Source organism: Falco peregrinus, chromosome 6 (assembly GCF_023634155.1).
Source record: "Falco peregrinus isolate bFalPer1 chromosome 6, bFalPer1.pri, whole genome shotgun sequence".
In the NCBI taxonomy this organism is placed as follows: domain Eukaryota; kingdom Metazoa; phylum Chordata; class Aves; order Falconiformes; family Falconidae; genus Falco; species Falco peregrinus.
The window spans coordinates 82,040,980-82,063,463 of NC_073726.1; the positions used below are offsets into that span (position 1 = coordinate 82,040,980).

Sequence of the window (22,484 nt, forward strand, 5' to 3'; positions counted from 1 at the left end):
CCAACCTACCCTAAACAAAATGGAATCCCTGAGAACGAATCCCTTCCCAAAACTAAGAACAGGTTTGGTCCTGTGTTCCTGAAGCTGGATAGATTCTATCAGTACCATATAATTACTCTCATGGCTTCTTACAATACCTGCTATGACAAAGCAATAGGTCTGAAATGTGTCAGTGGACGTCAGAATGACAGTTGTCTCCTGAATAAAGGATGTTTTCTGTCAGTAGCCTCTTCTCTGGAGCATAAACTTTCCTGGTTCCTCAGGACACATCTGCACTGTCATGTTTGCACAACCTCAAGCTTAAAATTTAGTTCCTTTATTATCTACATGTTAATGCATGTTGAGACTCAACTTCAGCACATGCCAGCTTGCTCACTGGCAGAGAAACTCTGTGTTGGAGAAGAAACAAGAATAAAGGATTGGGATCTGATTTATGCTTCAGCCCTATTGTTACAGAAGGTAATGGGCATGGCTGAATTAAGTTGTCCCTGGCTTCAGTCCTCTGCAAGCGTACCAGCTTGTCATGTCTTTCTGCCATGACTCAATAGCAACATAATCTCAGTGTTTTACTAAAAATCTGTTAGATGAAACACACCTTTGCTTCCTGGGGGAGTCTTTATATAATTACAGAGCTATTACATGGAATGGGCTAGTAAATAACAATATAGAAGGGAACTATATTGGCCTAGGAGAAAAATAACATTTCTGGAAATATTTAAAGCAAGAAAATGTTTTCTTCTAGCAAATCCCTAACCAGCATACAAAGGCCACAGAGGGAATATGACTCCAATCTGGGTTCAACAGGAGAATACAACTACAAAATTAAAAAACGAAGATAAATTCAGAACCTCAACCAGCCGCACAGGGACACACTTGCCTGTTCCATGATGAGCAGACTGGATGTAACCTACATGACATAATTCTGGAGCACCTATGATTCCCTTGCACGACCAAGTGAAACAGGCAGGTTAGGCCACCGCCTCCATAAGGCATTCAAGGTGTGAGGCCGTAGGGCACCAGACCTGATCCTACCAGCCAGATGGCTGATTTTGGAACTCCCTTTGCCACAGATGTGTATCTTATACATGCTTCAGTTGCAGACCTTAACTGAAGGTCCTGTGGATCAAATCTGGCTGACTACACAGGCGTAATGTAGATGTTTGCAGTGGTGAGCACAAGAGGGTCTGTCATGAAAGGTGTGGCACGCGGAATAACTGGTAAATTCAAGTTCTTACTGTGAAAATTCTCTAACTGTCTGAGCCTAGGATGAGTCTAAACATAAGCTAGCAGGGCAATCTGTGCACAACTCCAGAGGTTGCACTTTTGCAGAACTTTCATATATCTAAAAACCCCACAACGATATACACATTCGAAGTAAATGACTATATTAGACATTTATATAGAGAGACGTATTAGAAGAGAATAGGCATCATACTATAGAAAACAGGTATTTAAACAACTACCTGATAAAAATTCCTATCTTATACGTCATTGCTAATTTTCTTGTTATGGGCCCTGATGGGATGCACCTCCAAGTGCTGAGGGAGCTGGCAGATGTTACTGCTAAGCCACCCCCATCATCTTTGAAAGGGCATAGAGAACAGGAGAGGTGCCCGAGGACTGGAGAAAATACAGTGCCTCTCCAGCCTTCAAAAAGGGCAAGAAGGAGGACCCAGAAAACTACAGACCAGTCAGCCTCACCTGCATCCCTGGAAAAGTGATGGAACAGCTCATCCTGGAAGTAATCTCTAAGCATGTGGAAGAAAAGAAAGTTATCAGAGCAGTCAACATGGATTCAGTAAGGGGAAACCATGGCTGACCAACCTAATAGCCTTCTACGGTGGAATGACTGACTGGGTATATGAGGGGAAAGCAGTGGATGTTGTCTACTTTGACCTCAGCCAGGCTTTTGACATTGTCTATCATAACATCCTCATAGGTAAGCTCCAGAAATATGGGTTAGATGAGTGGACAGTGGGGTGGATTGAGAACTGGCTGGATGGCAGAGCTCAGAGGGCTGTGATCAGTGGTGCAGTCTAGTTGAAGGCCTGTAGCTGTGCTCCCCAGGGGTCAGTACTCAGTCCAATCTTGTTCAACTTATTCACCAAGGACCTGAATGAAGGGACAGAGTGTACCCTCAGCAAGTTTGCTGATGATACCAAACTGGGAGGAGTGGCTGGTACACCAGAAGGCTGCACTGCCATCCAGTGAGACCTGGACAGGCCTGAGAGTTGGGTAGAGAGGAACCTGATGAAGTTCAACAAAGGCAAGCTTAAGGTCCAGCACCTGGGGAGGAACACCACCACACACCAGTACAGGCTGGGAGTGGATCTGCTGGAAGGCAGCTCTGTGGAGAAGGACCTGGGAGTTTTGGTGGGTAGCAAGTTGCCCATGAGCCAGCCTTGTGGCCAAGGTGGTCAGCGGTATCACGGGCTGCCTTAGGAGAAGCATGGCAAGTGAGTCGAGGGAGGTGATCCTCCCCCTCTACTCTGCCCTGGTGAGGCCACATCTGGAGTATGTCCAGTTCTGGGCTCCCCAGTTCAACAGAGACAGGGAACCACTGCAGAGGGTCCAGCAGAGGGCTACAAAGATGATGAGGGGACTGGAAGCATCTCCAGCATGAGGGAAGGTGGAGACAGCTGGGCCTGTGTATCCTGGAGAAGACTGAGAGGGGATCTCATCAATGTCTACAAATATCTTCAGGGTGAGTGTCAAGAGGATGTGGCCAGGCTCCTCTCAGTACAGCCCAGTGACAGGACGAGGGGCAACGGGGACAAACTGCAACACAATAAGTTCCATCTGAATATGAGGAAAAACTTCGCTACTTTGAGGGTGACAGAACACTGGAACAGGCTGCCCAGAGAGGCTGTGGAGTCTCCTTCTCTGGAGACACTCCAAAGCTTCCTGGATGTGATTCTGTGCAACCTGCTCTAGGTGAACCTGCTTTAGCAGGGGTTTGGACTAGGTGATCTCCAAAGGTCTCCTCCAACCCTGACCATTCTGTGATTCTGTGTTTGAAAATTAATTTTCTATACTTCTAGTTAGAATACCATTATTAAATAAAAACCCTCACAAAGTAAACCTGAGTGAATAGAAAATGTGCGTAAAAATGGAAGTTACATTTTGCCTTATAAATAGATGTTTAAACTATGTAGAAGAAAATTTATAATATTGTTATAAGAATTTGAAAATGTACAGGCACGCTTATTAATTTGAATGAGGTTTATCCACACCATGTTGATGGAATGTGAAAAGTTAGGTGGTGGCAAGTCTTACAGCCTGTGGGGTCAATCTTGCCCCTAGACACACGTGTCTGTGTCATTTATCTGCTACAATGCTAGCCAACACTTGCTGATTTTAGAAAGTATGTGCACACAACTGTGGGCAAGACTGAACAGTGACTTTTCAATTTGAAGTTTCTTCACACAAATGCAAACATTTTTTGCAATCTGATTCTAATTAACAATAGAGTCATTCATTCATTCTCTAAAAAATGAGCAGAAATCCCCTTCCTTTAGCAATACACAGACATTTGATAGTAACAAAATATTTGAGGTGATTATGTGTTACAAGATCTGATTCTGTTCTACTTAAGTCCTGTTTCAATCTCAGCTACAGGCCACAAAACCACTGTGCTGTACGACTTGCTCAGAGGTATTGGAAGAAGAAATCTTCCATGTACAACTGCAAAGAAAGCAGTGCAGCCATTTTTTCACAATGATGAAAACTTCAGGGTTTGCCTACTTAGCTCATAAACTACGTAACAGACAAGTACATGTTGAATCTCAGCAGTAGCAGCGAGTGTAGTCTTTTTATGGTCTGAGTTCACTATTATATGAAACTTCTTATTGATTCCAATAATCCCAATTAATAAAATCAGATCTGTGTAAAAGTGCCCCTCAATCTACTGGTAGTCTCTTGCTAATACAGCCCAGCACGCAGTTGGCTTTTTTCCCCACAAGAGCCTACTGTTGGCTTATGTTCGATTTGTTGTCCACCAGGACTCCCAGGTCCTTTCCAGCACAACTGCTTCTATGAGACTCTTGTTTAAGACTAAAGGCAAGAGGTGCAAATCCATTCTTTTTCACAGAGCTACTACCAGGGTGTTTACTTTGTGCTGGAGAGCATCCAAAGATGAGCAACAAAGCTGGTGAAGAGTCTAGAAAACAAGTCTTATGAAGAGCGGCTGAGGGAACTGGCGTTGATGAGTCTGGAGAAAAGAAGGCTAAGAGACCTTATCACTCTCTACAACTACCTGAAAGGAGGTTGTAATGAGGTGGGCGTTGGTTTCTTCACCCAAGTAACAAATGATAGGATGAGAGGAAACGGCCTCAGATTGTGCCAGCAGGAGGTTTAGATTGGATATTAGGAAAAATATTTTCACTGAAAAGGTTATCAAGCATTGGAACAGGCTGCCCAGAAATGTGGTTGACTCACCATGCCTGAAGCTATTTAAAAGATGTGTAGATGTGGCATTTAGGGACATGGTTTAGTGGTGGACTTAGCAGTGCTAGGTTAATGGTTGTACTCAGTGATCTTAAGGATTTATTCCAAGCTAAATAATTCTGTGATTTTATGACTGGTTCTACCTGGTCTTATTCACCAAACAATTATTAACAACTGGGGATATTAGGTGCACCAAGTGGCATGTGACTTAATGTGGGGACAATTGAGAGATTCACTTCAAAAGCACACTCCTGATTTAAACCAAAATGCTAATATGGACACACCTGTAAGATCCTTCTCAGAATCTTGAGGGAAGTCCTATGATCTTGACCAGGTGCTGGAAGAAAACCCTATCACTTGAAATGCATTCCATGAGACTCATTAAGGCCTGAAAAATATGAATAGGTTCTCAGAGGTTAGTATGGAAAACCCCAGAAGTTATTTTTGTCCCTAGCAAAGGACTATCTCGGTAACAATACAACTCTAAAATTCCATTCAAGTCAGAAGTGGAAGAGAAAGATTCTGGATCTTGGTGTTCTAAATAGGAATCTGGTGACTGTAAAGCTGTTTAAGGTACCATGACCGATGGATGGTCTTTTGCACAAGGTATCAACAGCATCAGTACTTAGAAGCATATAATCATAGAATAGTTTGGGCTGGAAGTGACCTTTAAAGGCCATCTAGTCCAACCCCTCTGCAATGAGCAGGAACATCTTCAACTAGACCAGGTTGCTCAGAGATAGATGACATTTGTTGCTCTTCCCTTGTCCACTGATGTAGTCACTCCATCACAGAACACCACTAGGTTGGTCAGGCAAGATTTTCCCCCAGTGAAGCCATGCTGGCTGTCTTGAAGAACCTCCCTGTCCTCCATGTACCTTAAGATGCTTCTAGGAGGATCTGTTCCATGGCCTTCCCAGGAAGAAAGATGTGTCTGACAGGTCATTAGTTCCCGGGGTCCTCCTTCTACCCTTTTTAAAAATGGGTTTCCCTTTTTCCAGTCACTGAATACATAACCTGCAAATGTTGACAGAACCATTGTCAACAGAAGGGCCATTCGTGTTCTGGAAGTCTGCGCTGCACAAGCTAGCACTGCAGTAACTCGCCCTGACTCCCTTGAAACAATCTGACTAACACGGGGCAGTCATTGAAATGGTTTTGTATGAGATACAGAAGCTGTTTAACCAATACATAGTGATACTGGGAAAGTCCTGAGGTTCTTATCCTGCCCTTCTACCCGAGCACTCTAGAAGTCTTGAGGATGTCACTATGTCACCATTACCTCTGCATCATGCACTTAGATTTTTTATATGTATAGGTAATCTGTCAATACTAAAGCACCTCCTATAGAAATATCTGGTTATGGAGATAAAATAAATAACAGTAATATCAAACAATAGAAAAGAGAAAGAGTCCTGAAAGAACAATAAAAGAATCTAAGAGAAATATAAAACCCGAAGGAAATTGAAATTTGAAGGATGGCTGTGGCATCTATGTATGAGATGTAGCCGGGGAAATGCACAGTATGCAAATTTATCCTCATATTAATGCTGTTGTGTAGTGTGAAGAAGACTGCTTGAATTTTGTGATCAATCAGCTTTGTTGTTTCAGAAGATGAGTGACATCTCTGCACAATGCTCCAATTGCCGCCTTCTCTGTTTCTTGTGCAGCAGACTCCTGGCTCCCCTCCTGCTACTTCCACCTACTCCTGCCTGTCTGTTCTTGGGTAGGAAGGACACTCTACAGCTCTCACATGAGGAAAAAAAGTCTTTGGTGATGTGGCATTATTGTAAGAAGGCTGTGACTTGGTATAGGACAGATCAGATTGGACTCTGTTCTCCTTGGCAATGAGTGGCTTGCACCGATCTTAGACTGCACTAGCAGGAGAAAACTGAGAATGCAGCTCAGTTCATTATGTTCTAATGACTGCAGCAATGCTCTACCTCAGTTGTTTTATAAATTTTATCTTCTCTGGTGCTCCTTTTTTAAAAGCCTATCTGCTCAAACAGGATTTTCAAGACTATAAAGCTGACAGATGAAGACTAAAAAGAACAGTTTCCCAGAGCTTTATGGCAGAACAGTAGAAAACAAGGGGACAGAGAACGCATTGGAACACGTTGTGGAATCTCTGTCCTTGGAGGTTTCAAGGTCAGGTCTGATAAAGTTCTGGGCTACTTGCCCTGAAATCAATGTTAATCCTGAGACGAGCAGGAGATTGGACTAGGTGATCTCCTGAGGTCCTTTTCAACCAATTTTCCAATCAATTATTCTGATAACTGAGGAAAAATTCCTAAAGTTTCTCTAAGTTAGCTTTCCCCGCGTAGTACCAGAAAGGCCAGGTTTGTAGACAATTTCGAATGATGGAATTGACAGTAGTGGGAGTATGATATTGATGACAATAAGCCTCACTACAGACAAAAGTTGTGCGGTGACAAGAATGACTCTTGACCACAGATGCATAAAATGAGTTATTTTTTTTCCTGAGGCTATGCAATGATACAGTAACGGGTCCACAGTACAGAATAACAGTCAAGTCAAACTGATTAAAAACAGAGGGATTTAAACTCCATGGTAGCAACTGAAAGGTGTTTTGCTTATGCTCTACTCCACTCTGTGGGTAAGGAATTGAAATTCAGATGGGAAAACACTGAAAGATAGTATTTTCAGATATCAAAAAATTTGCTCATCAGATACTTTATACAAATTATCTCCTCTTTACTCTTATACCTAATCTAGCAATTAGTCACATAAATAAATTACACAAAGTGCAATATTTAAAAAGTACAAACTTTAAATCCAAATACAAAAGATATTTAGCGACATGGTCTGGTTGAAATCTACATGGTGTGAGGGCTGTCACAACCTGTTTAGTGGTATTTTGACAAAAGTATTTGAAAGATCATGTCTGTATATGACCTACACTTGTCAGAACATTCCTGTAATACCTACTGTATAGCTGGTCTGGTTTTTCAGCTATGGAAACTGTTGGTCTGTCTTTGCTTATTAAATGAAAATTACATTATCAAGATATGCCTCAAAATAATCTCAAAACCCCCTTCCTTTTCTGTATTACACCGATCTTGAATTGATTAAAAGTGAAAATGTTTTAGAACTAAATTACTTGCCACTACTTAGATGGTTTGGGATTTATTACTTATTCAGTTAAACTGGAATCAGAGTAAACTTTTATTTTTGTCTTATTGACAAGCACTTTGTCTTACTAACAGATTATTTTGGTTTCCCTACCAAGATAAATACAAAATGTGATAATTGCTTAAAATATTTTCTATTGTTTAATTTTAAAAATACTTCCAGTAATTAGGTATTGGCAATGCATGAGACTCACTCTCCTAAAACGTTAACATATTCATTGTATAAAATGTTAACATATTCATTGTATTATTTTTCAAAAATTTTGTGCTGCTAGCTTGAGTGTATACCTACCACATTATAGGAAGCTGCCTTGGCCAAACAATTTCCTCAACTCAGCAAGAGAGAGATTACATAGAATTTTACCAGATACTTTGTGCTTGTTCCAACTGCTCATAAAAGGCATCAGTCCAACAGTAATCTGCTACTTTTGGTCCAAGAAGTAGTCAGAAAACTCTTTTCACTTCAATTTATTATTTCATCTTTGAAAACCATGTCATGGAATAGAATCATAGGATCATTCAGGTTGGAAAAGGCCTTTAAGATCATCAAGTCCAACTGTAAACCTAACACTGTCAGCTCCACCACTACTAAACCATGTCCCTAAGTGCCACATCTACACATCTTTTACCTACCTCCAGGAATGGTGACTCAACTCCCTCCCTGGGCAGCCTGTTCCAGTGCTTGAAAACCCTTTCGGTGAAGATTGTTTTCCTTATATCCAATCTCAGCCTTCCCTGGTGCAACTTGAGTTGGTTTCCTCTTATCCTATCTCTTGCTGCTTGGGAAAAGAGACTGACCCCCCTCACCACAACCTCCTTTCAGGTTGCTGTAGAGACCTTGTCAGAAACAAAGAGATAATTTTTGTACCTAATGTACATGACAACTTCCTCTAATAAATCTATGATACAGGCTACTACATAATTTAAAAATGCTTTCCAAGATCTTCTGTTTAAATTATTCCAGTTTAAGATTAATTCTGTGTGCACTGAAGTAGATGGAAAAGATTTAATTGATTTTAAAACAATTGTATTGATTTGATTTAGCATTGGATGATGCCAATTATCACCAGACCATAGTTTAGAACTTTTTATTCTACCTCTCTGTTTGAATGCCATGAAAAGAAGATAACGGCAATACAGTGTTATTATCAATCAAAAAGGGAAAAACATCATTCAGGATCAGGCATCTTAAATCCTAATGTCTGGCTATAAAAGAGATTAAAATTGAATTAAAAATGTAACTTAGCATGTTTACCAATTCTTCCAGACTATTACTTTTTTTTGTCTTAATACTTCTTTGCTGACTGTTGTGTAAAAGATCCATGCAAACATTAAGATGAATTTCTGAGGATAATAAAACTGATGAAGTAATGAATTTTATCAAGTCCACAAAATACACAAAATTAGAAAACTGAAAACTAGCTTCCTTTTAATTTCTGCCATAATAATATGTCATGTTGTATTGGGACTATGTAAATTTACTTTCACATGTACAGTCCTCTAAGTGCTTTTTTTTCCTTTTTTTTTTTCTTTGTGTTTTTTCCAAAATGAGTATCTTTAAAAGTTACCTGTAGTATATAAATTAACTTTTCAAAATATTTACATTGAGTATAAATGTCAGTTTACTGTTCTACCAAGTAGAAGTACTATTTCTAAACAAATAAGCAATCTGGAAAAGAAAGTAAATACAGGCCTTATTTCTCCATCTTTAATAAATGTACTTACTTGTCTAAATTATTTCAGTGTAAAACCCATTACTCTTCCTCATACATAGTAACTCACAATAAATCAAAAAATCTTCAGGTCTGGAATTATGTTTTTGCTTTCTTCACTCATGCAAATAATATACTGTTGTGATATCCATTATGATATGCTAATAAATAATGTTATTTTAAATGTATATGTTATACTAAAATGTGGATCAATGGATTAAGGTAAAAATTCTGAGTAATTTTGTGAATGTTCATCTAATTTGTTCAACATATGGATGCATTTCTTAATACATATTTTCAAAGGACAGATGTTTCCACTACTTTAAAGGTTTAATAATAGTCTGCACAACTGAGAAATGAAAATTTTGTATTATGCGTAAGTTGTTTCACAAGCAACTTGCAAGTCAAGTCTTGGAGTCTGTAACATTTCAGGCCATACCAGGCATTCAGTACTTACTTTCTCTTAAGTTCCTTGATTGCCCAAAGCAATTCTAGGCAATTTTAATGGGTATGATAACACAAACTATTGGGACTTAACTTTCTGGTGCTGTGAATGTATTTGCGGTGTGAATGTTCCTTTGCTTATTAATTAAATGAAAATGTTAGTTAAGAAAAACCACCAACAGTCGTGGCCATCAATTTTTGCTAACTGAAACATCTCACCGAAAGTCCATTTTTTAGTTGCTTGTTTTGGTAAAAATAATTGCCAAGCATGTAAAGCGTCATTGGCAGTTTATAAGTAGAGGTTTATTTCTGATGTTCTATTGGCATTTTTTAAGGATAAGACGCAAGTAGTCTTAATTTATAGTGTAACAAACATTTTATCTTGTCTTTGTAATTAAAATACTTGCTAAATGGTCAACAGGTGTATTTTTGGAGGCAATAGCTTGACAGCTGCATCAAAAGAAGTGTGGCTGGCAGGCTGAGGGGGGTGATTCTCCCCACCTACTCGGCTCTTGTGAGACCCCACCTGGAGTACTGTGTTCGGCTCTGGGGTCCTCAACATAAGAAAGACACAGACCTGCTTGAGCAGGTTCAGAGGAGGGTCATGAAGATGATTGGGGCTGGAGCACTTCCCCTATGAGGACAGGCTGGGAGAGTTGGGGTTGTTCAGTGTAGAGAAAAGAAGGCTCCAGGGAGACCTTATAGCAGCCTCCCAGTACCTGAAGGGGACAACAGGAAAGATGGGGAGGGACTCTATCAGGGAGTGTAGTGACAGGGCAGAGGGTAATCGTTTTAAACTGAACGAGGGTATATTTAGATTAAACATTAGGAAGAAATTCTTTACTGTGAGGGTGGTGAGGCACTGGAACAGGTTGCCCAGAGAAGTTATGGATGCTCCATCCCTGGAAGTGTTCAAGGCCAGGCTGGATGGGGCTCTGAGCAACCTGGTCTAGTGGACGATGTCCTTGTCCATGGTGGGGGGGTTGGACTAGATAATCTTTAAGGTCCCTTCCAACCCAAACCATTCTATGATTTTATTCTATGATTTGAGGAAAAAAGGGCAAATCTATATAGGAAAACTAATAATAATAAATTATTATAACACCTGAATTATACCTGATCTTAATGTGTTTAACAGCCGACTGATCCACTGAAAGCATTGAGTTGGGAGCACTTAGAACCTGCTCATCAACTTCCTAGGTTTTCCCAATGAACTTTTTTTTTAAAGAAAAATAAGGGATATCTTCTTGTAATAACTTCCCCAATGTGATAATGCATTTTATGAATGTCAAAAGTCTTCAACATTACTCGTATACCTTTGCTTGTCAGCTGCTTTGCTACACTTTAGCAAACATTCGATGGTTTATCTATTGTCAATAAAAATATCTAGTCAAACTACCATTTTATGGTTTTAATTAAATTTTTCTATAGCAGCTGGATTACTTGGGAGTGCTTCTGATGGAAAATAAAGCTCCAGTAGATGGATAAATAATCAGGGTTTGGATAGTAATTGCCTATTTGCTTGATGATTGTTAGTACAATGCTATCCCAAAGAAGGGCCTATCATGCAGTTGCATGTGATGCAATTTATACAAAGCATTTCCTATGTGCATCTCATGAATTTTCCTTATCAGACTTTAATGTAAGAAATTACTATTATTTCAGGTGTTCATTCTGCAATTTTTTTTCCTTCCATAATGAAATACAACTGCATGTGTTACAGTTCTTGGCTAAATCAATTAGCAGCATTAAAACTGCTTTACTATATAGACTAGAGATTAATTTATCTAGGACTGAAAGAGAAATGTAATTGCCCGTTGCTACATTTCAGCTACCTGTGTTTCTGTGTCTAATAGTAATGAATCTCTACTGTAGCTATTTTGCAAATGGTCAATCAGCAAAAGTGATTGATTGCTTCTAATTCCAGAGACAGATCATTCTCCCTCAACTTTAGTGTGAAGAAATGGAAAAGAATATGTCTTCATTCGGGAAACAGGAGTGGAACAGAAATCTGTGTTCCTTTTAGTACTGTAATTTCAAACTCAGTTTTTGACTATATCTAGACATAGATACATAAAAGCAGACTGGAATTCCTTCAGGGCTCCCATTTGGTGAAATTGTCTGACACTGTTGGATTACTGCTGAAGAAAGGAATGGTCAGTCCCCTCTGACTGCTGGTGGAAAGAATGCCATTCCCTATGTAATAGCTGTCCAACTATAATGGGTGCAGCCACCATTGCCTGACAAAATCCAGGGCTCAGGAAAGGATGTACACTTTTTACAAAGAGAACTAATTGAGGAATTTTTGTTCCAGAACATTTCTGGATGTTTGCCTTCATCTGTCTCAAGCATAACAAAGTCATATTAAATTATAAATAACTCCAGGACTGTAAAGAGACTGCTCTGAAGATTTTAATGTGAGACAGTAAGGAACTTTTTTGGAATATTTTTTGGAGTTCATCTGCAGTAAAATTAGGTCTTATGGTGAGCTATTTTTAAGAGTGGGCATTGAATTACGCATAAGGAATGATATGCTAATATGCTGACCAATGTGATGCAGTACCTGATTCCAACAAATCTGGTGAGAGGATTCCAGGACTGACTAAAGTGGTACTGCATCTGGTTCAACTATTGTACTAGAGTCATGCTTTGCACCATAGGACATGAAATTCCAAGTAGCCATTCCAAATACAACAGTATTTGTCCTTCTTTGGTGCTCAGATGATGACTGCGTTTACAGAATCCTGTCTTTGCTCACTTGCAGCCTTCCAGCTCAGCCTCTGACTCGGTAATTGGGACAGTTACTCAAGTTGTCTGAAAAATTCTGCACCCAGTTTTTAGTTGTTTGACCATCCACCTGAGATTTCTGAGATTCTACCAACGAAAATTTTGCAGACTGTTTCTATGGTTTGGGGTAGGGGGCAATGAGATATCAAATCTTGCCAGAATCTAAGGTCAATAATGATTATAGGCTAGATACTGCGTGTCATTTAAGGAAGTGCTTGATACCGTAAAGCAATACTTGTACCATGTTACGTAAATGATTCTGAAGGCTATATTCTTTTCATATTCTTCAATCCTAAGGCCAGAATTTAAACACATGGTAAAACTGCAAGCAAAATTAAATTTCCCACATGCCTCATAGGACACATTTGTTTACGCTGTCAGCTCTGGAGACTTCCATAGTCAGTTCCTTAAGGGAAGTTCAGGGCTGACTGCATGACTTCCTAGATTACTTAATGTCTGTATCAAGTCATTGCTGTCGATACAGAAAACGTATTATCATAAATTTTCTCAGTAATTTTGGCAAAACGTAAAGAAAATCCTTGTGATAAAGCTCTACTTTCAAATAGTGGTACTCCAAGTAGAGGTACTAAAAGTACATGAAGTGGCATGATTTCACTGTTCTCCCACACTTTGAGGTAGTCTCCACAAAACGATGTTAATGGGCTAAATCCAGTAGGTCTGCAAAGCCTGTCATTTTCTTTTAACATATTTATTAAAAATTTAAATAAACCCAGAAAAACAACAACACAGCAAAAACTTAGGAAGAGGACCAAAAGCTTTAGGAAAACCTTTGACCCATTGAATGTATCTCCTACTGGGGTAAACCCACAACATACGCTTAACTTTATGTTCTTTGGCAACATTGAGGAGAGGGTACTGATTACATTAGAAATAAAATTATGTTTTAGAATGATCCATAGAAGTCTTGAATACTGAAGTTCTAAGAAAGCCAAGTGGAAAAATGGAATTATTTTCAAATGGCAACACTTTTGTCCTTAGAATAATTTTTTTTGGGTAAATTTCAAAGTTCTTGAACTTGGTGTTGAGAGAATTTATGGACCTTCTTTGTCCACTTTTTCAAATCCCCACAAAATGTGTGTACATTAGCTACCAGCTGAAGAATACAGCCCTAGTTCTTGTTGATGAGGTCTGACTGATTTAAAATGCGGCAAGTATGCTTGTAATGGCTTTAAAAAGGACTGCTTGGACATTTCCTTCACAGTTTAACCAAACTCCCAGCACTTGTGCAGTTTTCCATGATTAACTAAGTGATTTCTTTATGCAATATTGTTTTCTCTAGAATTTCTATGAACTCAAATATTTATTTATTTTAACATTAAATAAGGGAAACTAAAATACTGTAGGAAAATACCACTTGAAGAGAACTGTTCATAAATTGCTCTTGCAGATGTATGCAAAAACTGATTTTAAAAGATTTGCTCTTATGAATGAAAAATTTGTTTTAAAACTTGTAACATGATTTCACCAAGAAGTCTCCAGTGTAGCATTTCCGCTTATACAAATGCACTTAACATACAAATCAATTAAACCTGGGAAAAGGTAGCTGAAAAATAGATAACTGACTGCAAATTCAAAAGTACTTCCAAAGGATTTAAAAAAGCAGCAGGACTTAGCATTCGAAACAAAAACACCCAACCCAGAAAAACACCTAGTAATCTAGTAAAGTGTCTATTTAGATGCATAAAAGCTGTAAAAATTGGAGCAGGTTAGTGAAGTGGATACTACTAACTCACTGCAAATGCAGGATTGCATGGCTTGAGATGGCAGGTACAGTATGATACTTTATCAGAATGACTACGTGATGAACCTGGGGAAAACTATAATTCTGACTATAACTGCCTAAGGAGTTTGCCAATAGACAGATATTATAAATGAGAAAAAATAACTTTAGAACTTGGCCTCTGGGTTCTGCTACTGTCACCCAAAAGGAGAAAAGTATTACGATCAGCTGGGGGGAAAACGGTACTCTATTGCAAGCTTTTTGTTTAATAGCAGGAGTTTTAAGTGTCTATTTTTCGGTAGATTTTCTTGAAAGGAAATTTTAATGATTTCTGTACCATGATTTTTCCTGTAAAACCTTATAAGGCAAACAAGTATGGTATGCTTGGACTGTGATTTTTTTTTTGTTTTGTTTTGTTTTGTTTTGGGTTTTTTTGTGGGTAGAAAAGGGTGGCAGAATTTTTCTAACCAGGCAGATTGTGGTCTAGCAACAAACATACTTTTTTGCTTTATTACCAGTTGTGGTAATACCAGTGAGGACTGAACTAGGTGGTGATGTGGGTAGTGACCTCAATATTGGAGAAATCAAAGACTTAAGTTGATGAAATATTATAAATTATTCTACATGTCAGCTAGTTTGAGGGTTGACAGTATTTTCTTCTCCTCCCCATTCAAACTATTTAACTGATTGTATCTTGCTCCTAATACTGACCACAAGAAAGAGAACGTATGTTGGTTCTTATAATGGAAATGACAGTTGAAACAAGCTGAACTTGGTCGATTCTTTCCTGCTGGTGACCAAACAGCAGATCATAAAGACTTTAGATGCTACAAGCCTTGACTATATTTGAAAATGTTGAATGGCACACTATTAGAATAGTGGTAACCTGTCACAAAGCAGCTTACTGTCCTATGTCCCATTCTGCCTCAGAATAAGAAAAGTGAGTACTTGATTTTGTCATCAGTTACATCACCTACTCCCCTCAGTAAGGAAGTCAGTTCTTTAAGTTAATGATGCCATTTAACAGTGGTAAATCAATCCATATCTACTTTATAAATCATGCTTGTTCAACAGAGTTTTTCTTGTGTCTCTACGAAGATTTAAAAAAGCATCCAGTCCAATAACATTACAAACACTGTTTGATTTGGAAAACCCACAAATATGACTGGCTTCATACCACACAAACTGCTATACTGAAGGGTGGTATTACCCACTTATTTATAACCACCTAACGTTACCATGTAACGCTGAATCAATTAAAAGAAAAAGTTCCAGAACTGACAGGAATCTCTATAAACTTTGCTCTCTAGGAGACATAACAATAACAGTCAGCCCAAATTAAGACATTTTTGGTCTTAGATTGGTTCAAACTATTTTGGGTGCAATTATACTGGACTTTCTGTTTTTCAGTAATCTAAGTATTCTGAAAGGTTTTCTTAGTATTTCAGAAAACTCTAGAGAGAAACACAGTTTAGAGTAGACTACAGCTACCAAACATAAACAATCAACCTTTTGCTAATTGCTACATTCAATCTTAAGTAAAAATGTAAGACTGCTACACAACTTCTGCTGCCAAGATTCCTTTTAAAAACTGTAACCAGCGTATAGCTTGCAATGTTTCCTCCTCTTGCTTTTCCTTTAGTTGCTGAATTTATATTTATTAAATTGTCCATTTCAGGCTTCAGGGAATGAGTCTGAGAGCGAGACAAATGGACTTTGTTTCTTTTGTTTCTTCATTCTTTAGTTTCCCAAAATACAGCGGCTATCAAGAATCAGTACTACCTTGGAAGAATGCCAAAAATTTATACTGATGGTCTGCCCAAATTGGGGTATACAATGAACTGCAGTGTTGGACAATAAGAAAATTTTTGTTCTGTTTCCTTGTGGTGCATTACAATAGGAAATACTCTTAATATATAAGGGGCATTATCTAGGGAGATTTTCAAAATTAACTGATAGGAGCTTTGAGACAGGTCAGCTGAAGTGAAAGTTGAAGTAGATTCACCAATAGCAGCATATTTCAAGGGCTACAGTGTGGCAACTCAGCAGGGAAGATGATTATCAAGACAAAGCCACATCAGACCCGAAGGAAACCATAAAATACAGATATTTAGAAAATTATAGACTTAAAGAACTTTTCCCACTTGGGTTAATTTGGGGAAAAAAAAAACACAACCAAAGATAGAGGCTTGTGTCACAAAAATCTATATTATGCAGAATTTATGTTGAAACTGATTTTTGGACAAACTAAACATTATCATACATGAAAAACCTTAATATTTGATTTCTTTTTGGAACTGTTTTAGTATACTACAGGCGCTTTCCTCTTTTGTGATGCTGATACATGAATACAAGATACTTCTGCATGTTGTTTCAAGAAATTTTTTAACACTTTACATTAAGGAAACATACATTTAGTAGTTCATGAATTTGTTTTCTAGACCAGTATTAGTTTACGATACATGCACACAGAAGTTGCATACCCAATTTTTACAGGCTCTAAAATGTCTTAGAATATTAGTGACTGTTTAGATTGTAGGCTTCAAGGCACTCCGTAAGATACTGTAATCTTACTGCACAGCCACTTCACAAAATCAGAGCATAATTTTTATCAGTCTTTTTCAGTTACAGAGAGAACAGCATTAGTGGCATCATTTTTTCAGCACAGAGAAAAATTGAGTAACTGTATGTCACCTTTAAATGATACCTGTTTACCTGTCATTAAAACAGTATTGAAAAGTATCGAGATACAATAATAGTGTAATCTTTTCAGTGCAAAACCAAAAGTGATTTCATTTTTTTTCTCATCTATCAAATTCTGACACAAAAAAAAGGTAAGAGACTCTGATAATGGTCACTATAAACCATTAAACTCAGTAAAACTAAAATAATAAAAAAAGTTAAAGTAAGCAATGCATTTACTTTTACTGATTTTCAAAATAGAGAAAATGAGCTAATTAGACAAGCCTGCATTTTGAAGGGACATTTTCCCTTACATAAGAAGAAAAGTATAAAGTTATTATATACCAATTCTCATAACCCAAAAGATACAGCTGTGCTTTAAAAACACAGTGAAAATGTAATTACCTAATTTAGCTTGGTAAAAGCTACTTTTTCTTGGCTTTTTGCCCAGAATATACTTATTCCTTCTGCAATAACAGTATGGCAAACTCTAAAAAAGAAAAGGAACATGTTGTAGAGAGGCAAAGCAGAATACGTGTATTATAAACATGACATACGTCAGGGTTACTGCCTTCAATAATGAGCAATACAAATTTGCATTAATCTGTACCAAAAGAATAATTCCTTGATAGTATAAAAAGTGAAATCTTCAGTTTATTGACAAAACAGGAGCAGGGAGTCCTGGCTCGAGAGTGTGTTTGAACATCATTCTGGAAAGGATCTCCTGAAGTCCCGAGAATGTGAATTTTCACTTTCAGTATTCCAGAAAGCAATGAGATTAACTACTGACTAAAACCTTACAGAATTTCTTGAATGTCCACATATTAATATATAATATTCAAAAGGTTCTCTTAAGAATATTTTTCTCTCCTGGTACAACAAAGAAGAAACACTACCATCTGACCGACCTATATAATGGCCTTCAGCTGAGATAATACTGCAGTAGAAGATTAACTAATACAGAGAACAAAAGCATTGAGAATTACTGGTTTTGTCTGCTGAGGATGAATGTTTCAGAAACTATCATCAAACTTTAATCTTTTATAGTGGTTCAGGCACAAGCTTGCTTGCCTTTTTTTTTTTAAATCCACGGCATAACATGTAAAAAGACTGATAAAGGTGCATATGTTATTTACAAAATAAATTCATGTTCTAGCGCCACCTTTGGGAACACTGCAGTCAAGTGTAATGGGACATAGAGCCTAAACCATCATGTTTTCAGTTTCTTCATGTAGTATGGAATATGACCATTACTGCAGTGTACTGTTCTAGTGCTGTAATGCTAAATCTTTTTCATTCTATGTCTTTTAATACACTGTTCATAAAATACTATTAGATACTGAAACTGCTTTGTCTACAGAATAGGTTCAGTAGTGAAAACAACCAGGTAAGTTTCCCCAGTTCTTCACACTATGGTAAGCCATTCACAACTGGGATGCTCTGCCTCAGCCTTCACCACAGCTCGCCATGTCCCCTCAGCCCCTCACAGCACCCGCTGCCCGGGAACTTTCCTCCGTCTGCCCAGACCAGGAGGTGGTTTGATCTTCACTGTCCAGTCAGTTCTTGAATCATTTTCTGTAATGACGCAGAAGGGTGGCAGCTGATGTTAACTAAACACGCTGCTGCTGTTTGAGGACAACGCTAGAGGCGACGAGCCCAAGGTCACCACGCAGGCGGGCGAACCACCGCCTTCTGACTGCAGAGCCGAAGGCCAAGAGGCTGCATCCCCGGACCGGGGCTGCTCCGAGACGGGCGCCAGCCGGTGACTCCAGCGGCTTCGGGCTTCCGTGACTGGCCCCGTAAGGCGCAGCACGGCGCCGTGGCGGCCGGGGAGCCGCTCCCCAAGGTACCCCCGGCGCCGGGTCCCAGGCGGCGCTGGCGGTACCGGTACCGGTACCGGTACCTCGCCCCCTCCCGCCCCCTCCCGCCTCAGGCGGCGGCGCCCGCGCGGGCCCTCGGCGCCACCCAATCAGCGACCGCCGGCTCGCAACGCGCGCGTGCGGGGCGGGCACCACGTGACTGGCGGGCTGGCGGCGCGGGGTGGGGGGGAGGGAGCGGCGTGACATCCACATCCGGGTGAGGCCGCGCTGCCCGGGGCTCCTGCGCGTGTCCGGCTCGCGCGCGCGGGGGCGGTTTTCCCGCGGCGGGGGTGGCGGCGCGCGCTGCTGGCGCGGGAGCGAGGCGCGGCGGGCTCGGAGCGCCAGCGGGGCCCGCCGGCCGCGGGGTCTCTGGCAGCGGCGGCCGCGGAGCGGGCTGAAGCGAAGGGGGCAGCCGCCTCCCGCCCCCCACTGTGGCGGCTGCCCGCCTGCGCCGAGTAAGCCTCGCAGGGGCCGGCAGGCGCCGTGCCCAGCCGCTCCACAGCCCTCCCTTCACCGGGGTTCCGGGGCGAGAGCCGGCGGCCTGGTACTGACGGCGGGGAGCCTGGCGGCAGCGGTGCCTTCAGGTGATGGCCTGTGCCAGGCCTGCCCTGGTCTGCCTGACTCCTCCCCCGGTGCTGCCTTCGGGCCGAGCCCTACCTGTGCCCCCGCTGTGGCCCACCGGCACTGGTAACCGTGCGCGGCGGTGGCCGTGCTGAGCGGGTTGCCTGAAGGGTTGCTGCAGAAAGGGGGTTTTAGGAGTAGTGTAGGGGAGCCACAGCAACCTTCCTTCCTTGCACCAGAAAATTGATACCCCTGTCAACAGGAAGGAGAACCTTGTGAGTAGTTCTCTAGCCCAGAGGTTTGGAAATCTTGGCTACGACTTTTCTGCTCCTCTGCTTCTGAGGCCAAGCTGTGCATGGCTGAGTTGTCAGGCACGGTCGGGAATCTTAAGTTGTGGTGAAATATCCAGTCTGATTTTTCAGAGGTGCCTGTGTGCCTAATATCTGTTACTATAAATGTCAAAGTACTTCTGGAAAACTAGCTGAATCTTCAGGCATCTGAAACATTTTCTATACGTTTCTATAAATTCTGTAATTCTGGTCTTTGAACATCTTGGTTTGAGGCTTCTCTTATTTTTAATAGGGTTGACTATATCCTCTTGATACCTCAGCACCTGAGCTTAACCTCTTACTCTGGGATACTCCCTTGATGAACTCTCTCTGCAGCTTTGATTCTTCTCAGGAGGCTATACTTTATCTTCTAAGCACTTTTCCTATGTTAGCAATTCTTTTTGCCGATCAACTACACATCATGAATGCCTTTCTTGCCATCTTACAGCAGTATTTTAGTGGAGCTTTGGGTAGTTTTGTCGTAGTGCTTGAGCACCTGTTTCTATTTTTGTTCTCAACGTTTTCTGGCTGGTTTCATTTCTCCTGCTCTTCAGATTTTGCTTTTCTGCATGCGTTTCTTAAACTTGTTCTGATTGCCTCCATGTCCATGGCTTGAATGTCTAAGTAACTTGGTAGTAGTGTTCAAGTACTTCATTGCTTTTTCTTCAGGGATCTCAGTTTCTCAGTCACTAATACAGGCAGCAGACTGCTGACAGTTCTCAGAGTTTTCAGGGTAGATGATATCTGTTAATGAGCACTGTAGTGAACTCTATGCTGCTAAGATTTGAAAGAAAAAAAACGCAGCAGTGTTCAAACAGGTAATGCCTGGATGCTCAATGTATAGTAGATAACCCCAGAGCCTTTTTCAGAACCTTTTAAAGAGATTCTTCATAATGTGGTGCAAATTTATTTTACGGTACTTTGAAAACAAGACAAACACAGGAGGCTAGGAGAGTAGCTTCTGTGCTGTGTGCCTCAACATGTCCTTGTGAATAGCATCATCAGTAATGCCTTCTGCTGTTAGTCTGGGACGTCACAGCCTCCAAGTTCTGGTTCTACCTTAAAGCTGAGATGGTGTTTTATCGTAGCTCATCTGAGGAGGTATGTGGATTTTATGCACACCAGATTGAGACAGTGGACATCAAAGTAGTCTGTCACCTTTGGACATGCTTTTATCCAACTCTTTATTCTGACCATTGCTATAATTAAGTTTAAGGATTCCTTCCATTTAATTCAACATAGAGATAGAAATGGTTGAAAGCTGAGTATACCCGGTGACACATTTACATCTGTGATGTTCATACATAAACATCCCCAAGGATTTTGAGACATACTGATCAGTCAGTGACTCACTAGAGCTCTCAATGTGATTTAAGTACTTTTCCATTTAATTACATGTTCCTTGATTGTTTTCTGCATGTCTTTGAACACCACGGAACATTAGACCAGCTCCTTTGCGTTTCTTTCCAAGTGATACAACTACTGCCAGAACCTGGTAAAGAATATATGTTCTCTAAACAGTGTTAGCTGTTTATGTGCTGTGAGGCTGATGTTCAGGATGATGATAGCTACATAGATTTGTAGGTGCCAAAATACAAATGCTATAATGCATATTTCTGGTCCAGAGGAACAATTGGGTCACAATCCTAAGGGCAATAACTGGCACTCTCCAAATGTATGCAGAACTGCTAAGACATCCAAGTATGGTGTGTATCTGAGCAGCTGGCTTGATTCCTTCTGGCATACTGAAAACCAACTTCCAGGAAAGCTTGCAACACCAAATGGAAAAAAAGTTTGCGGTATGATGGAAACAAGCTTTTTTGTAACTCTGAATATAAAGTTCACAATACCTTCTTGCCCATGTTCATTTGAGTCAATTCAGGTTCACAGGGTGGTTGTTTCAGTCTGCAAGTGGTATACTCATGTGTTTTGTAATCTGCTAGTGTCCATTTGTGCGGTTTTGGACGCTTAAATGCTCTTACAAGAGAAGTTCTTTCTGCTTATGTAAAACTAATTTGATCATAATAGTGAAGGAAAAAACTTGTTAAACGACTCTTGATACTTCTTCAGCTGTGTTTTTTTCTTTTGTGTAGGGCTTTTTCCCTAGCACTCTATAGAGGTTTCAGGCTGCAGATAGTGTAAATTTTAAGTCATGCAGACTAAACCTACCTTTACATGTATTGTAAGTGGGAGATTATTTACGAAGTGTTGCAGTGTGACTTTCAGATGTTATATTTTAATATCTGTTAACATTGCACTTCTTCGTTACTTTGATATTTGTAATCATAAGAATGCATCAGAAATTCAAGGTGGGGCATATTTTTCCATTTTGTCTATCTCACACTTCTAAAGACGTGAAGATTTATGTGGAAATAACACTTGCTTGTGTTAGTAAAAATAACTACCTTAGATTTTGAAGTTGAATCTAGCTTTTCTGATAAGGCCTATTGCAACCTTAATCTTCTTCCTTTATTCCTTCGTGCCCCTTAAGCAGTGGTACCTGCTCTCCAGACCTGAGTCTCCAGGCGTGGCGCTGTTTTTACAGAAAGGGATTAAGTGATTTGTAATTTTCTTAATGCAGAATAACATAGTATCTGGGCTTTCTTGAGGTACAGTAGGATTCATATTCTTTTGTCCTAAAGAGTTTGGAATTGACCAATGTGAACAATTTTGGTTTTGTGACGTAGCATGCTTTTTTTCCTTTACATTGTTCAGTTGACAGATTATTTTTTTTGCGTGACCAAAATGAATTCTGGGGGTTCTGTCCACTC

General features: G+C 40.0%; 1 protein-coding gene across 5 annotated transcripts in view; it reads left to right on the forward strand.

The window, feature by feature from the left end:
* The first annotated feature begins 19,008 nt into the window (after positions 1 to 19,008).
* The window catches only part of CCDC91 (coiled-coil domain containing 91), a 150,016-nt gene continuing 146,540 nt past the window's right edge, over positions 19,009 to 22,484 (forward strand). For 2 of the 5 annotated variants that reach the window (XM_005234745.3, XM_055808666.1), the window contains exon 1: positions 19,047 to 19,659. The gene's annotated coding sequence lies outside the window, so the exon portion shown is untranslated. The other 3 variants (XM_055808663.1, XM_027782887.2, XM_055808665.1) reach the window with 3 other exon arrangements.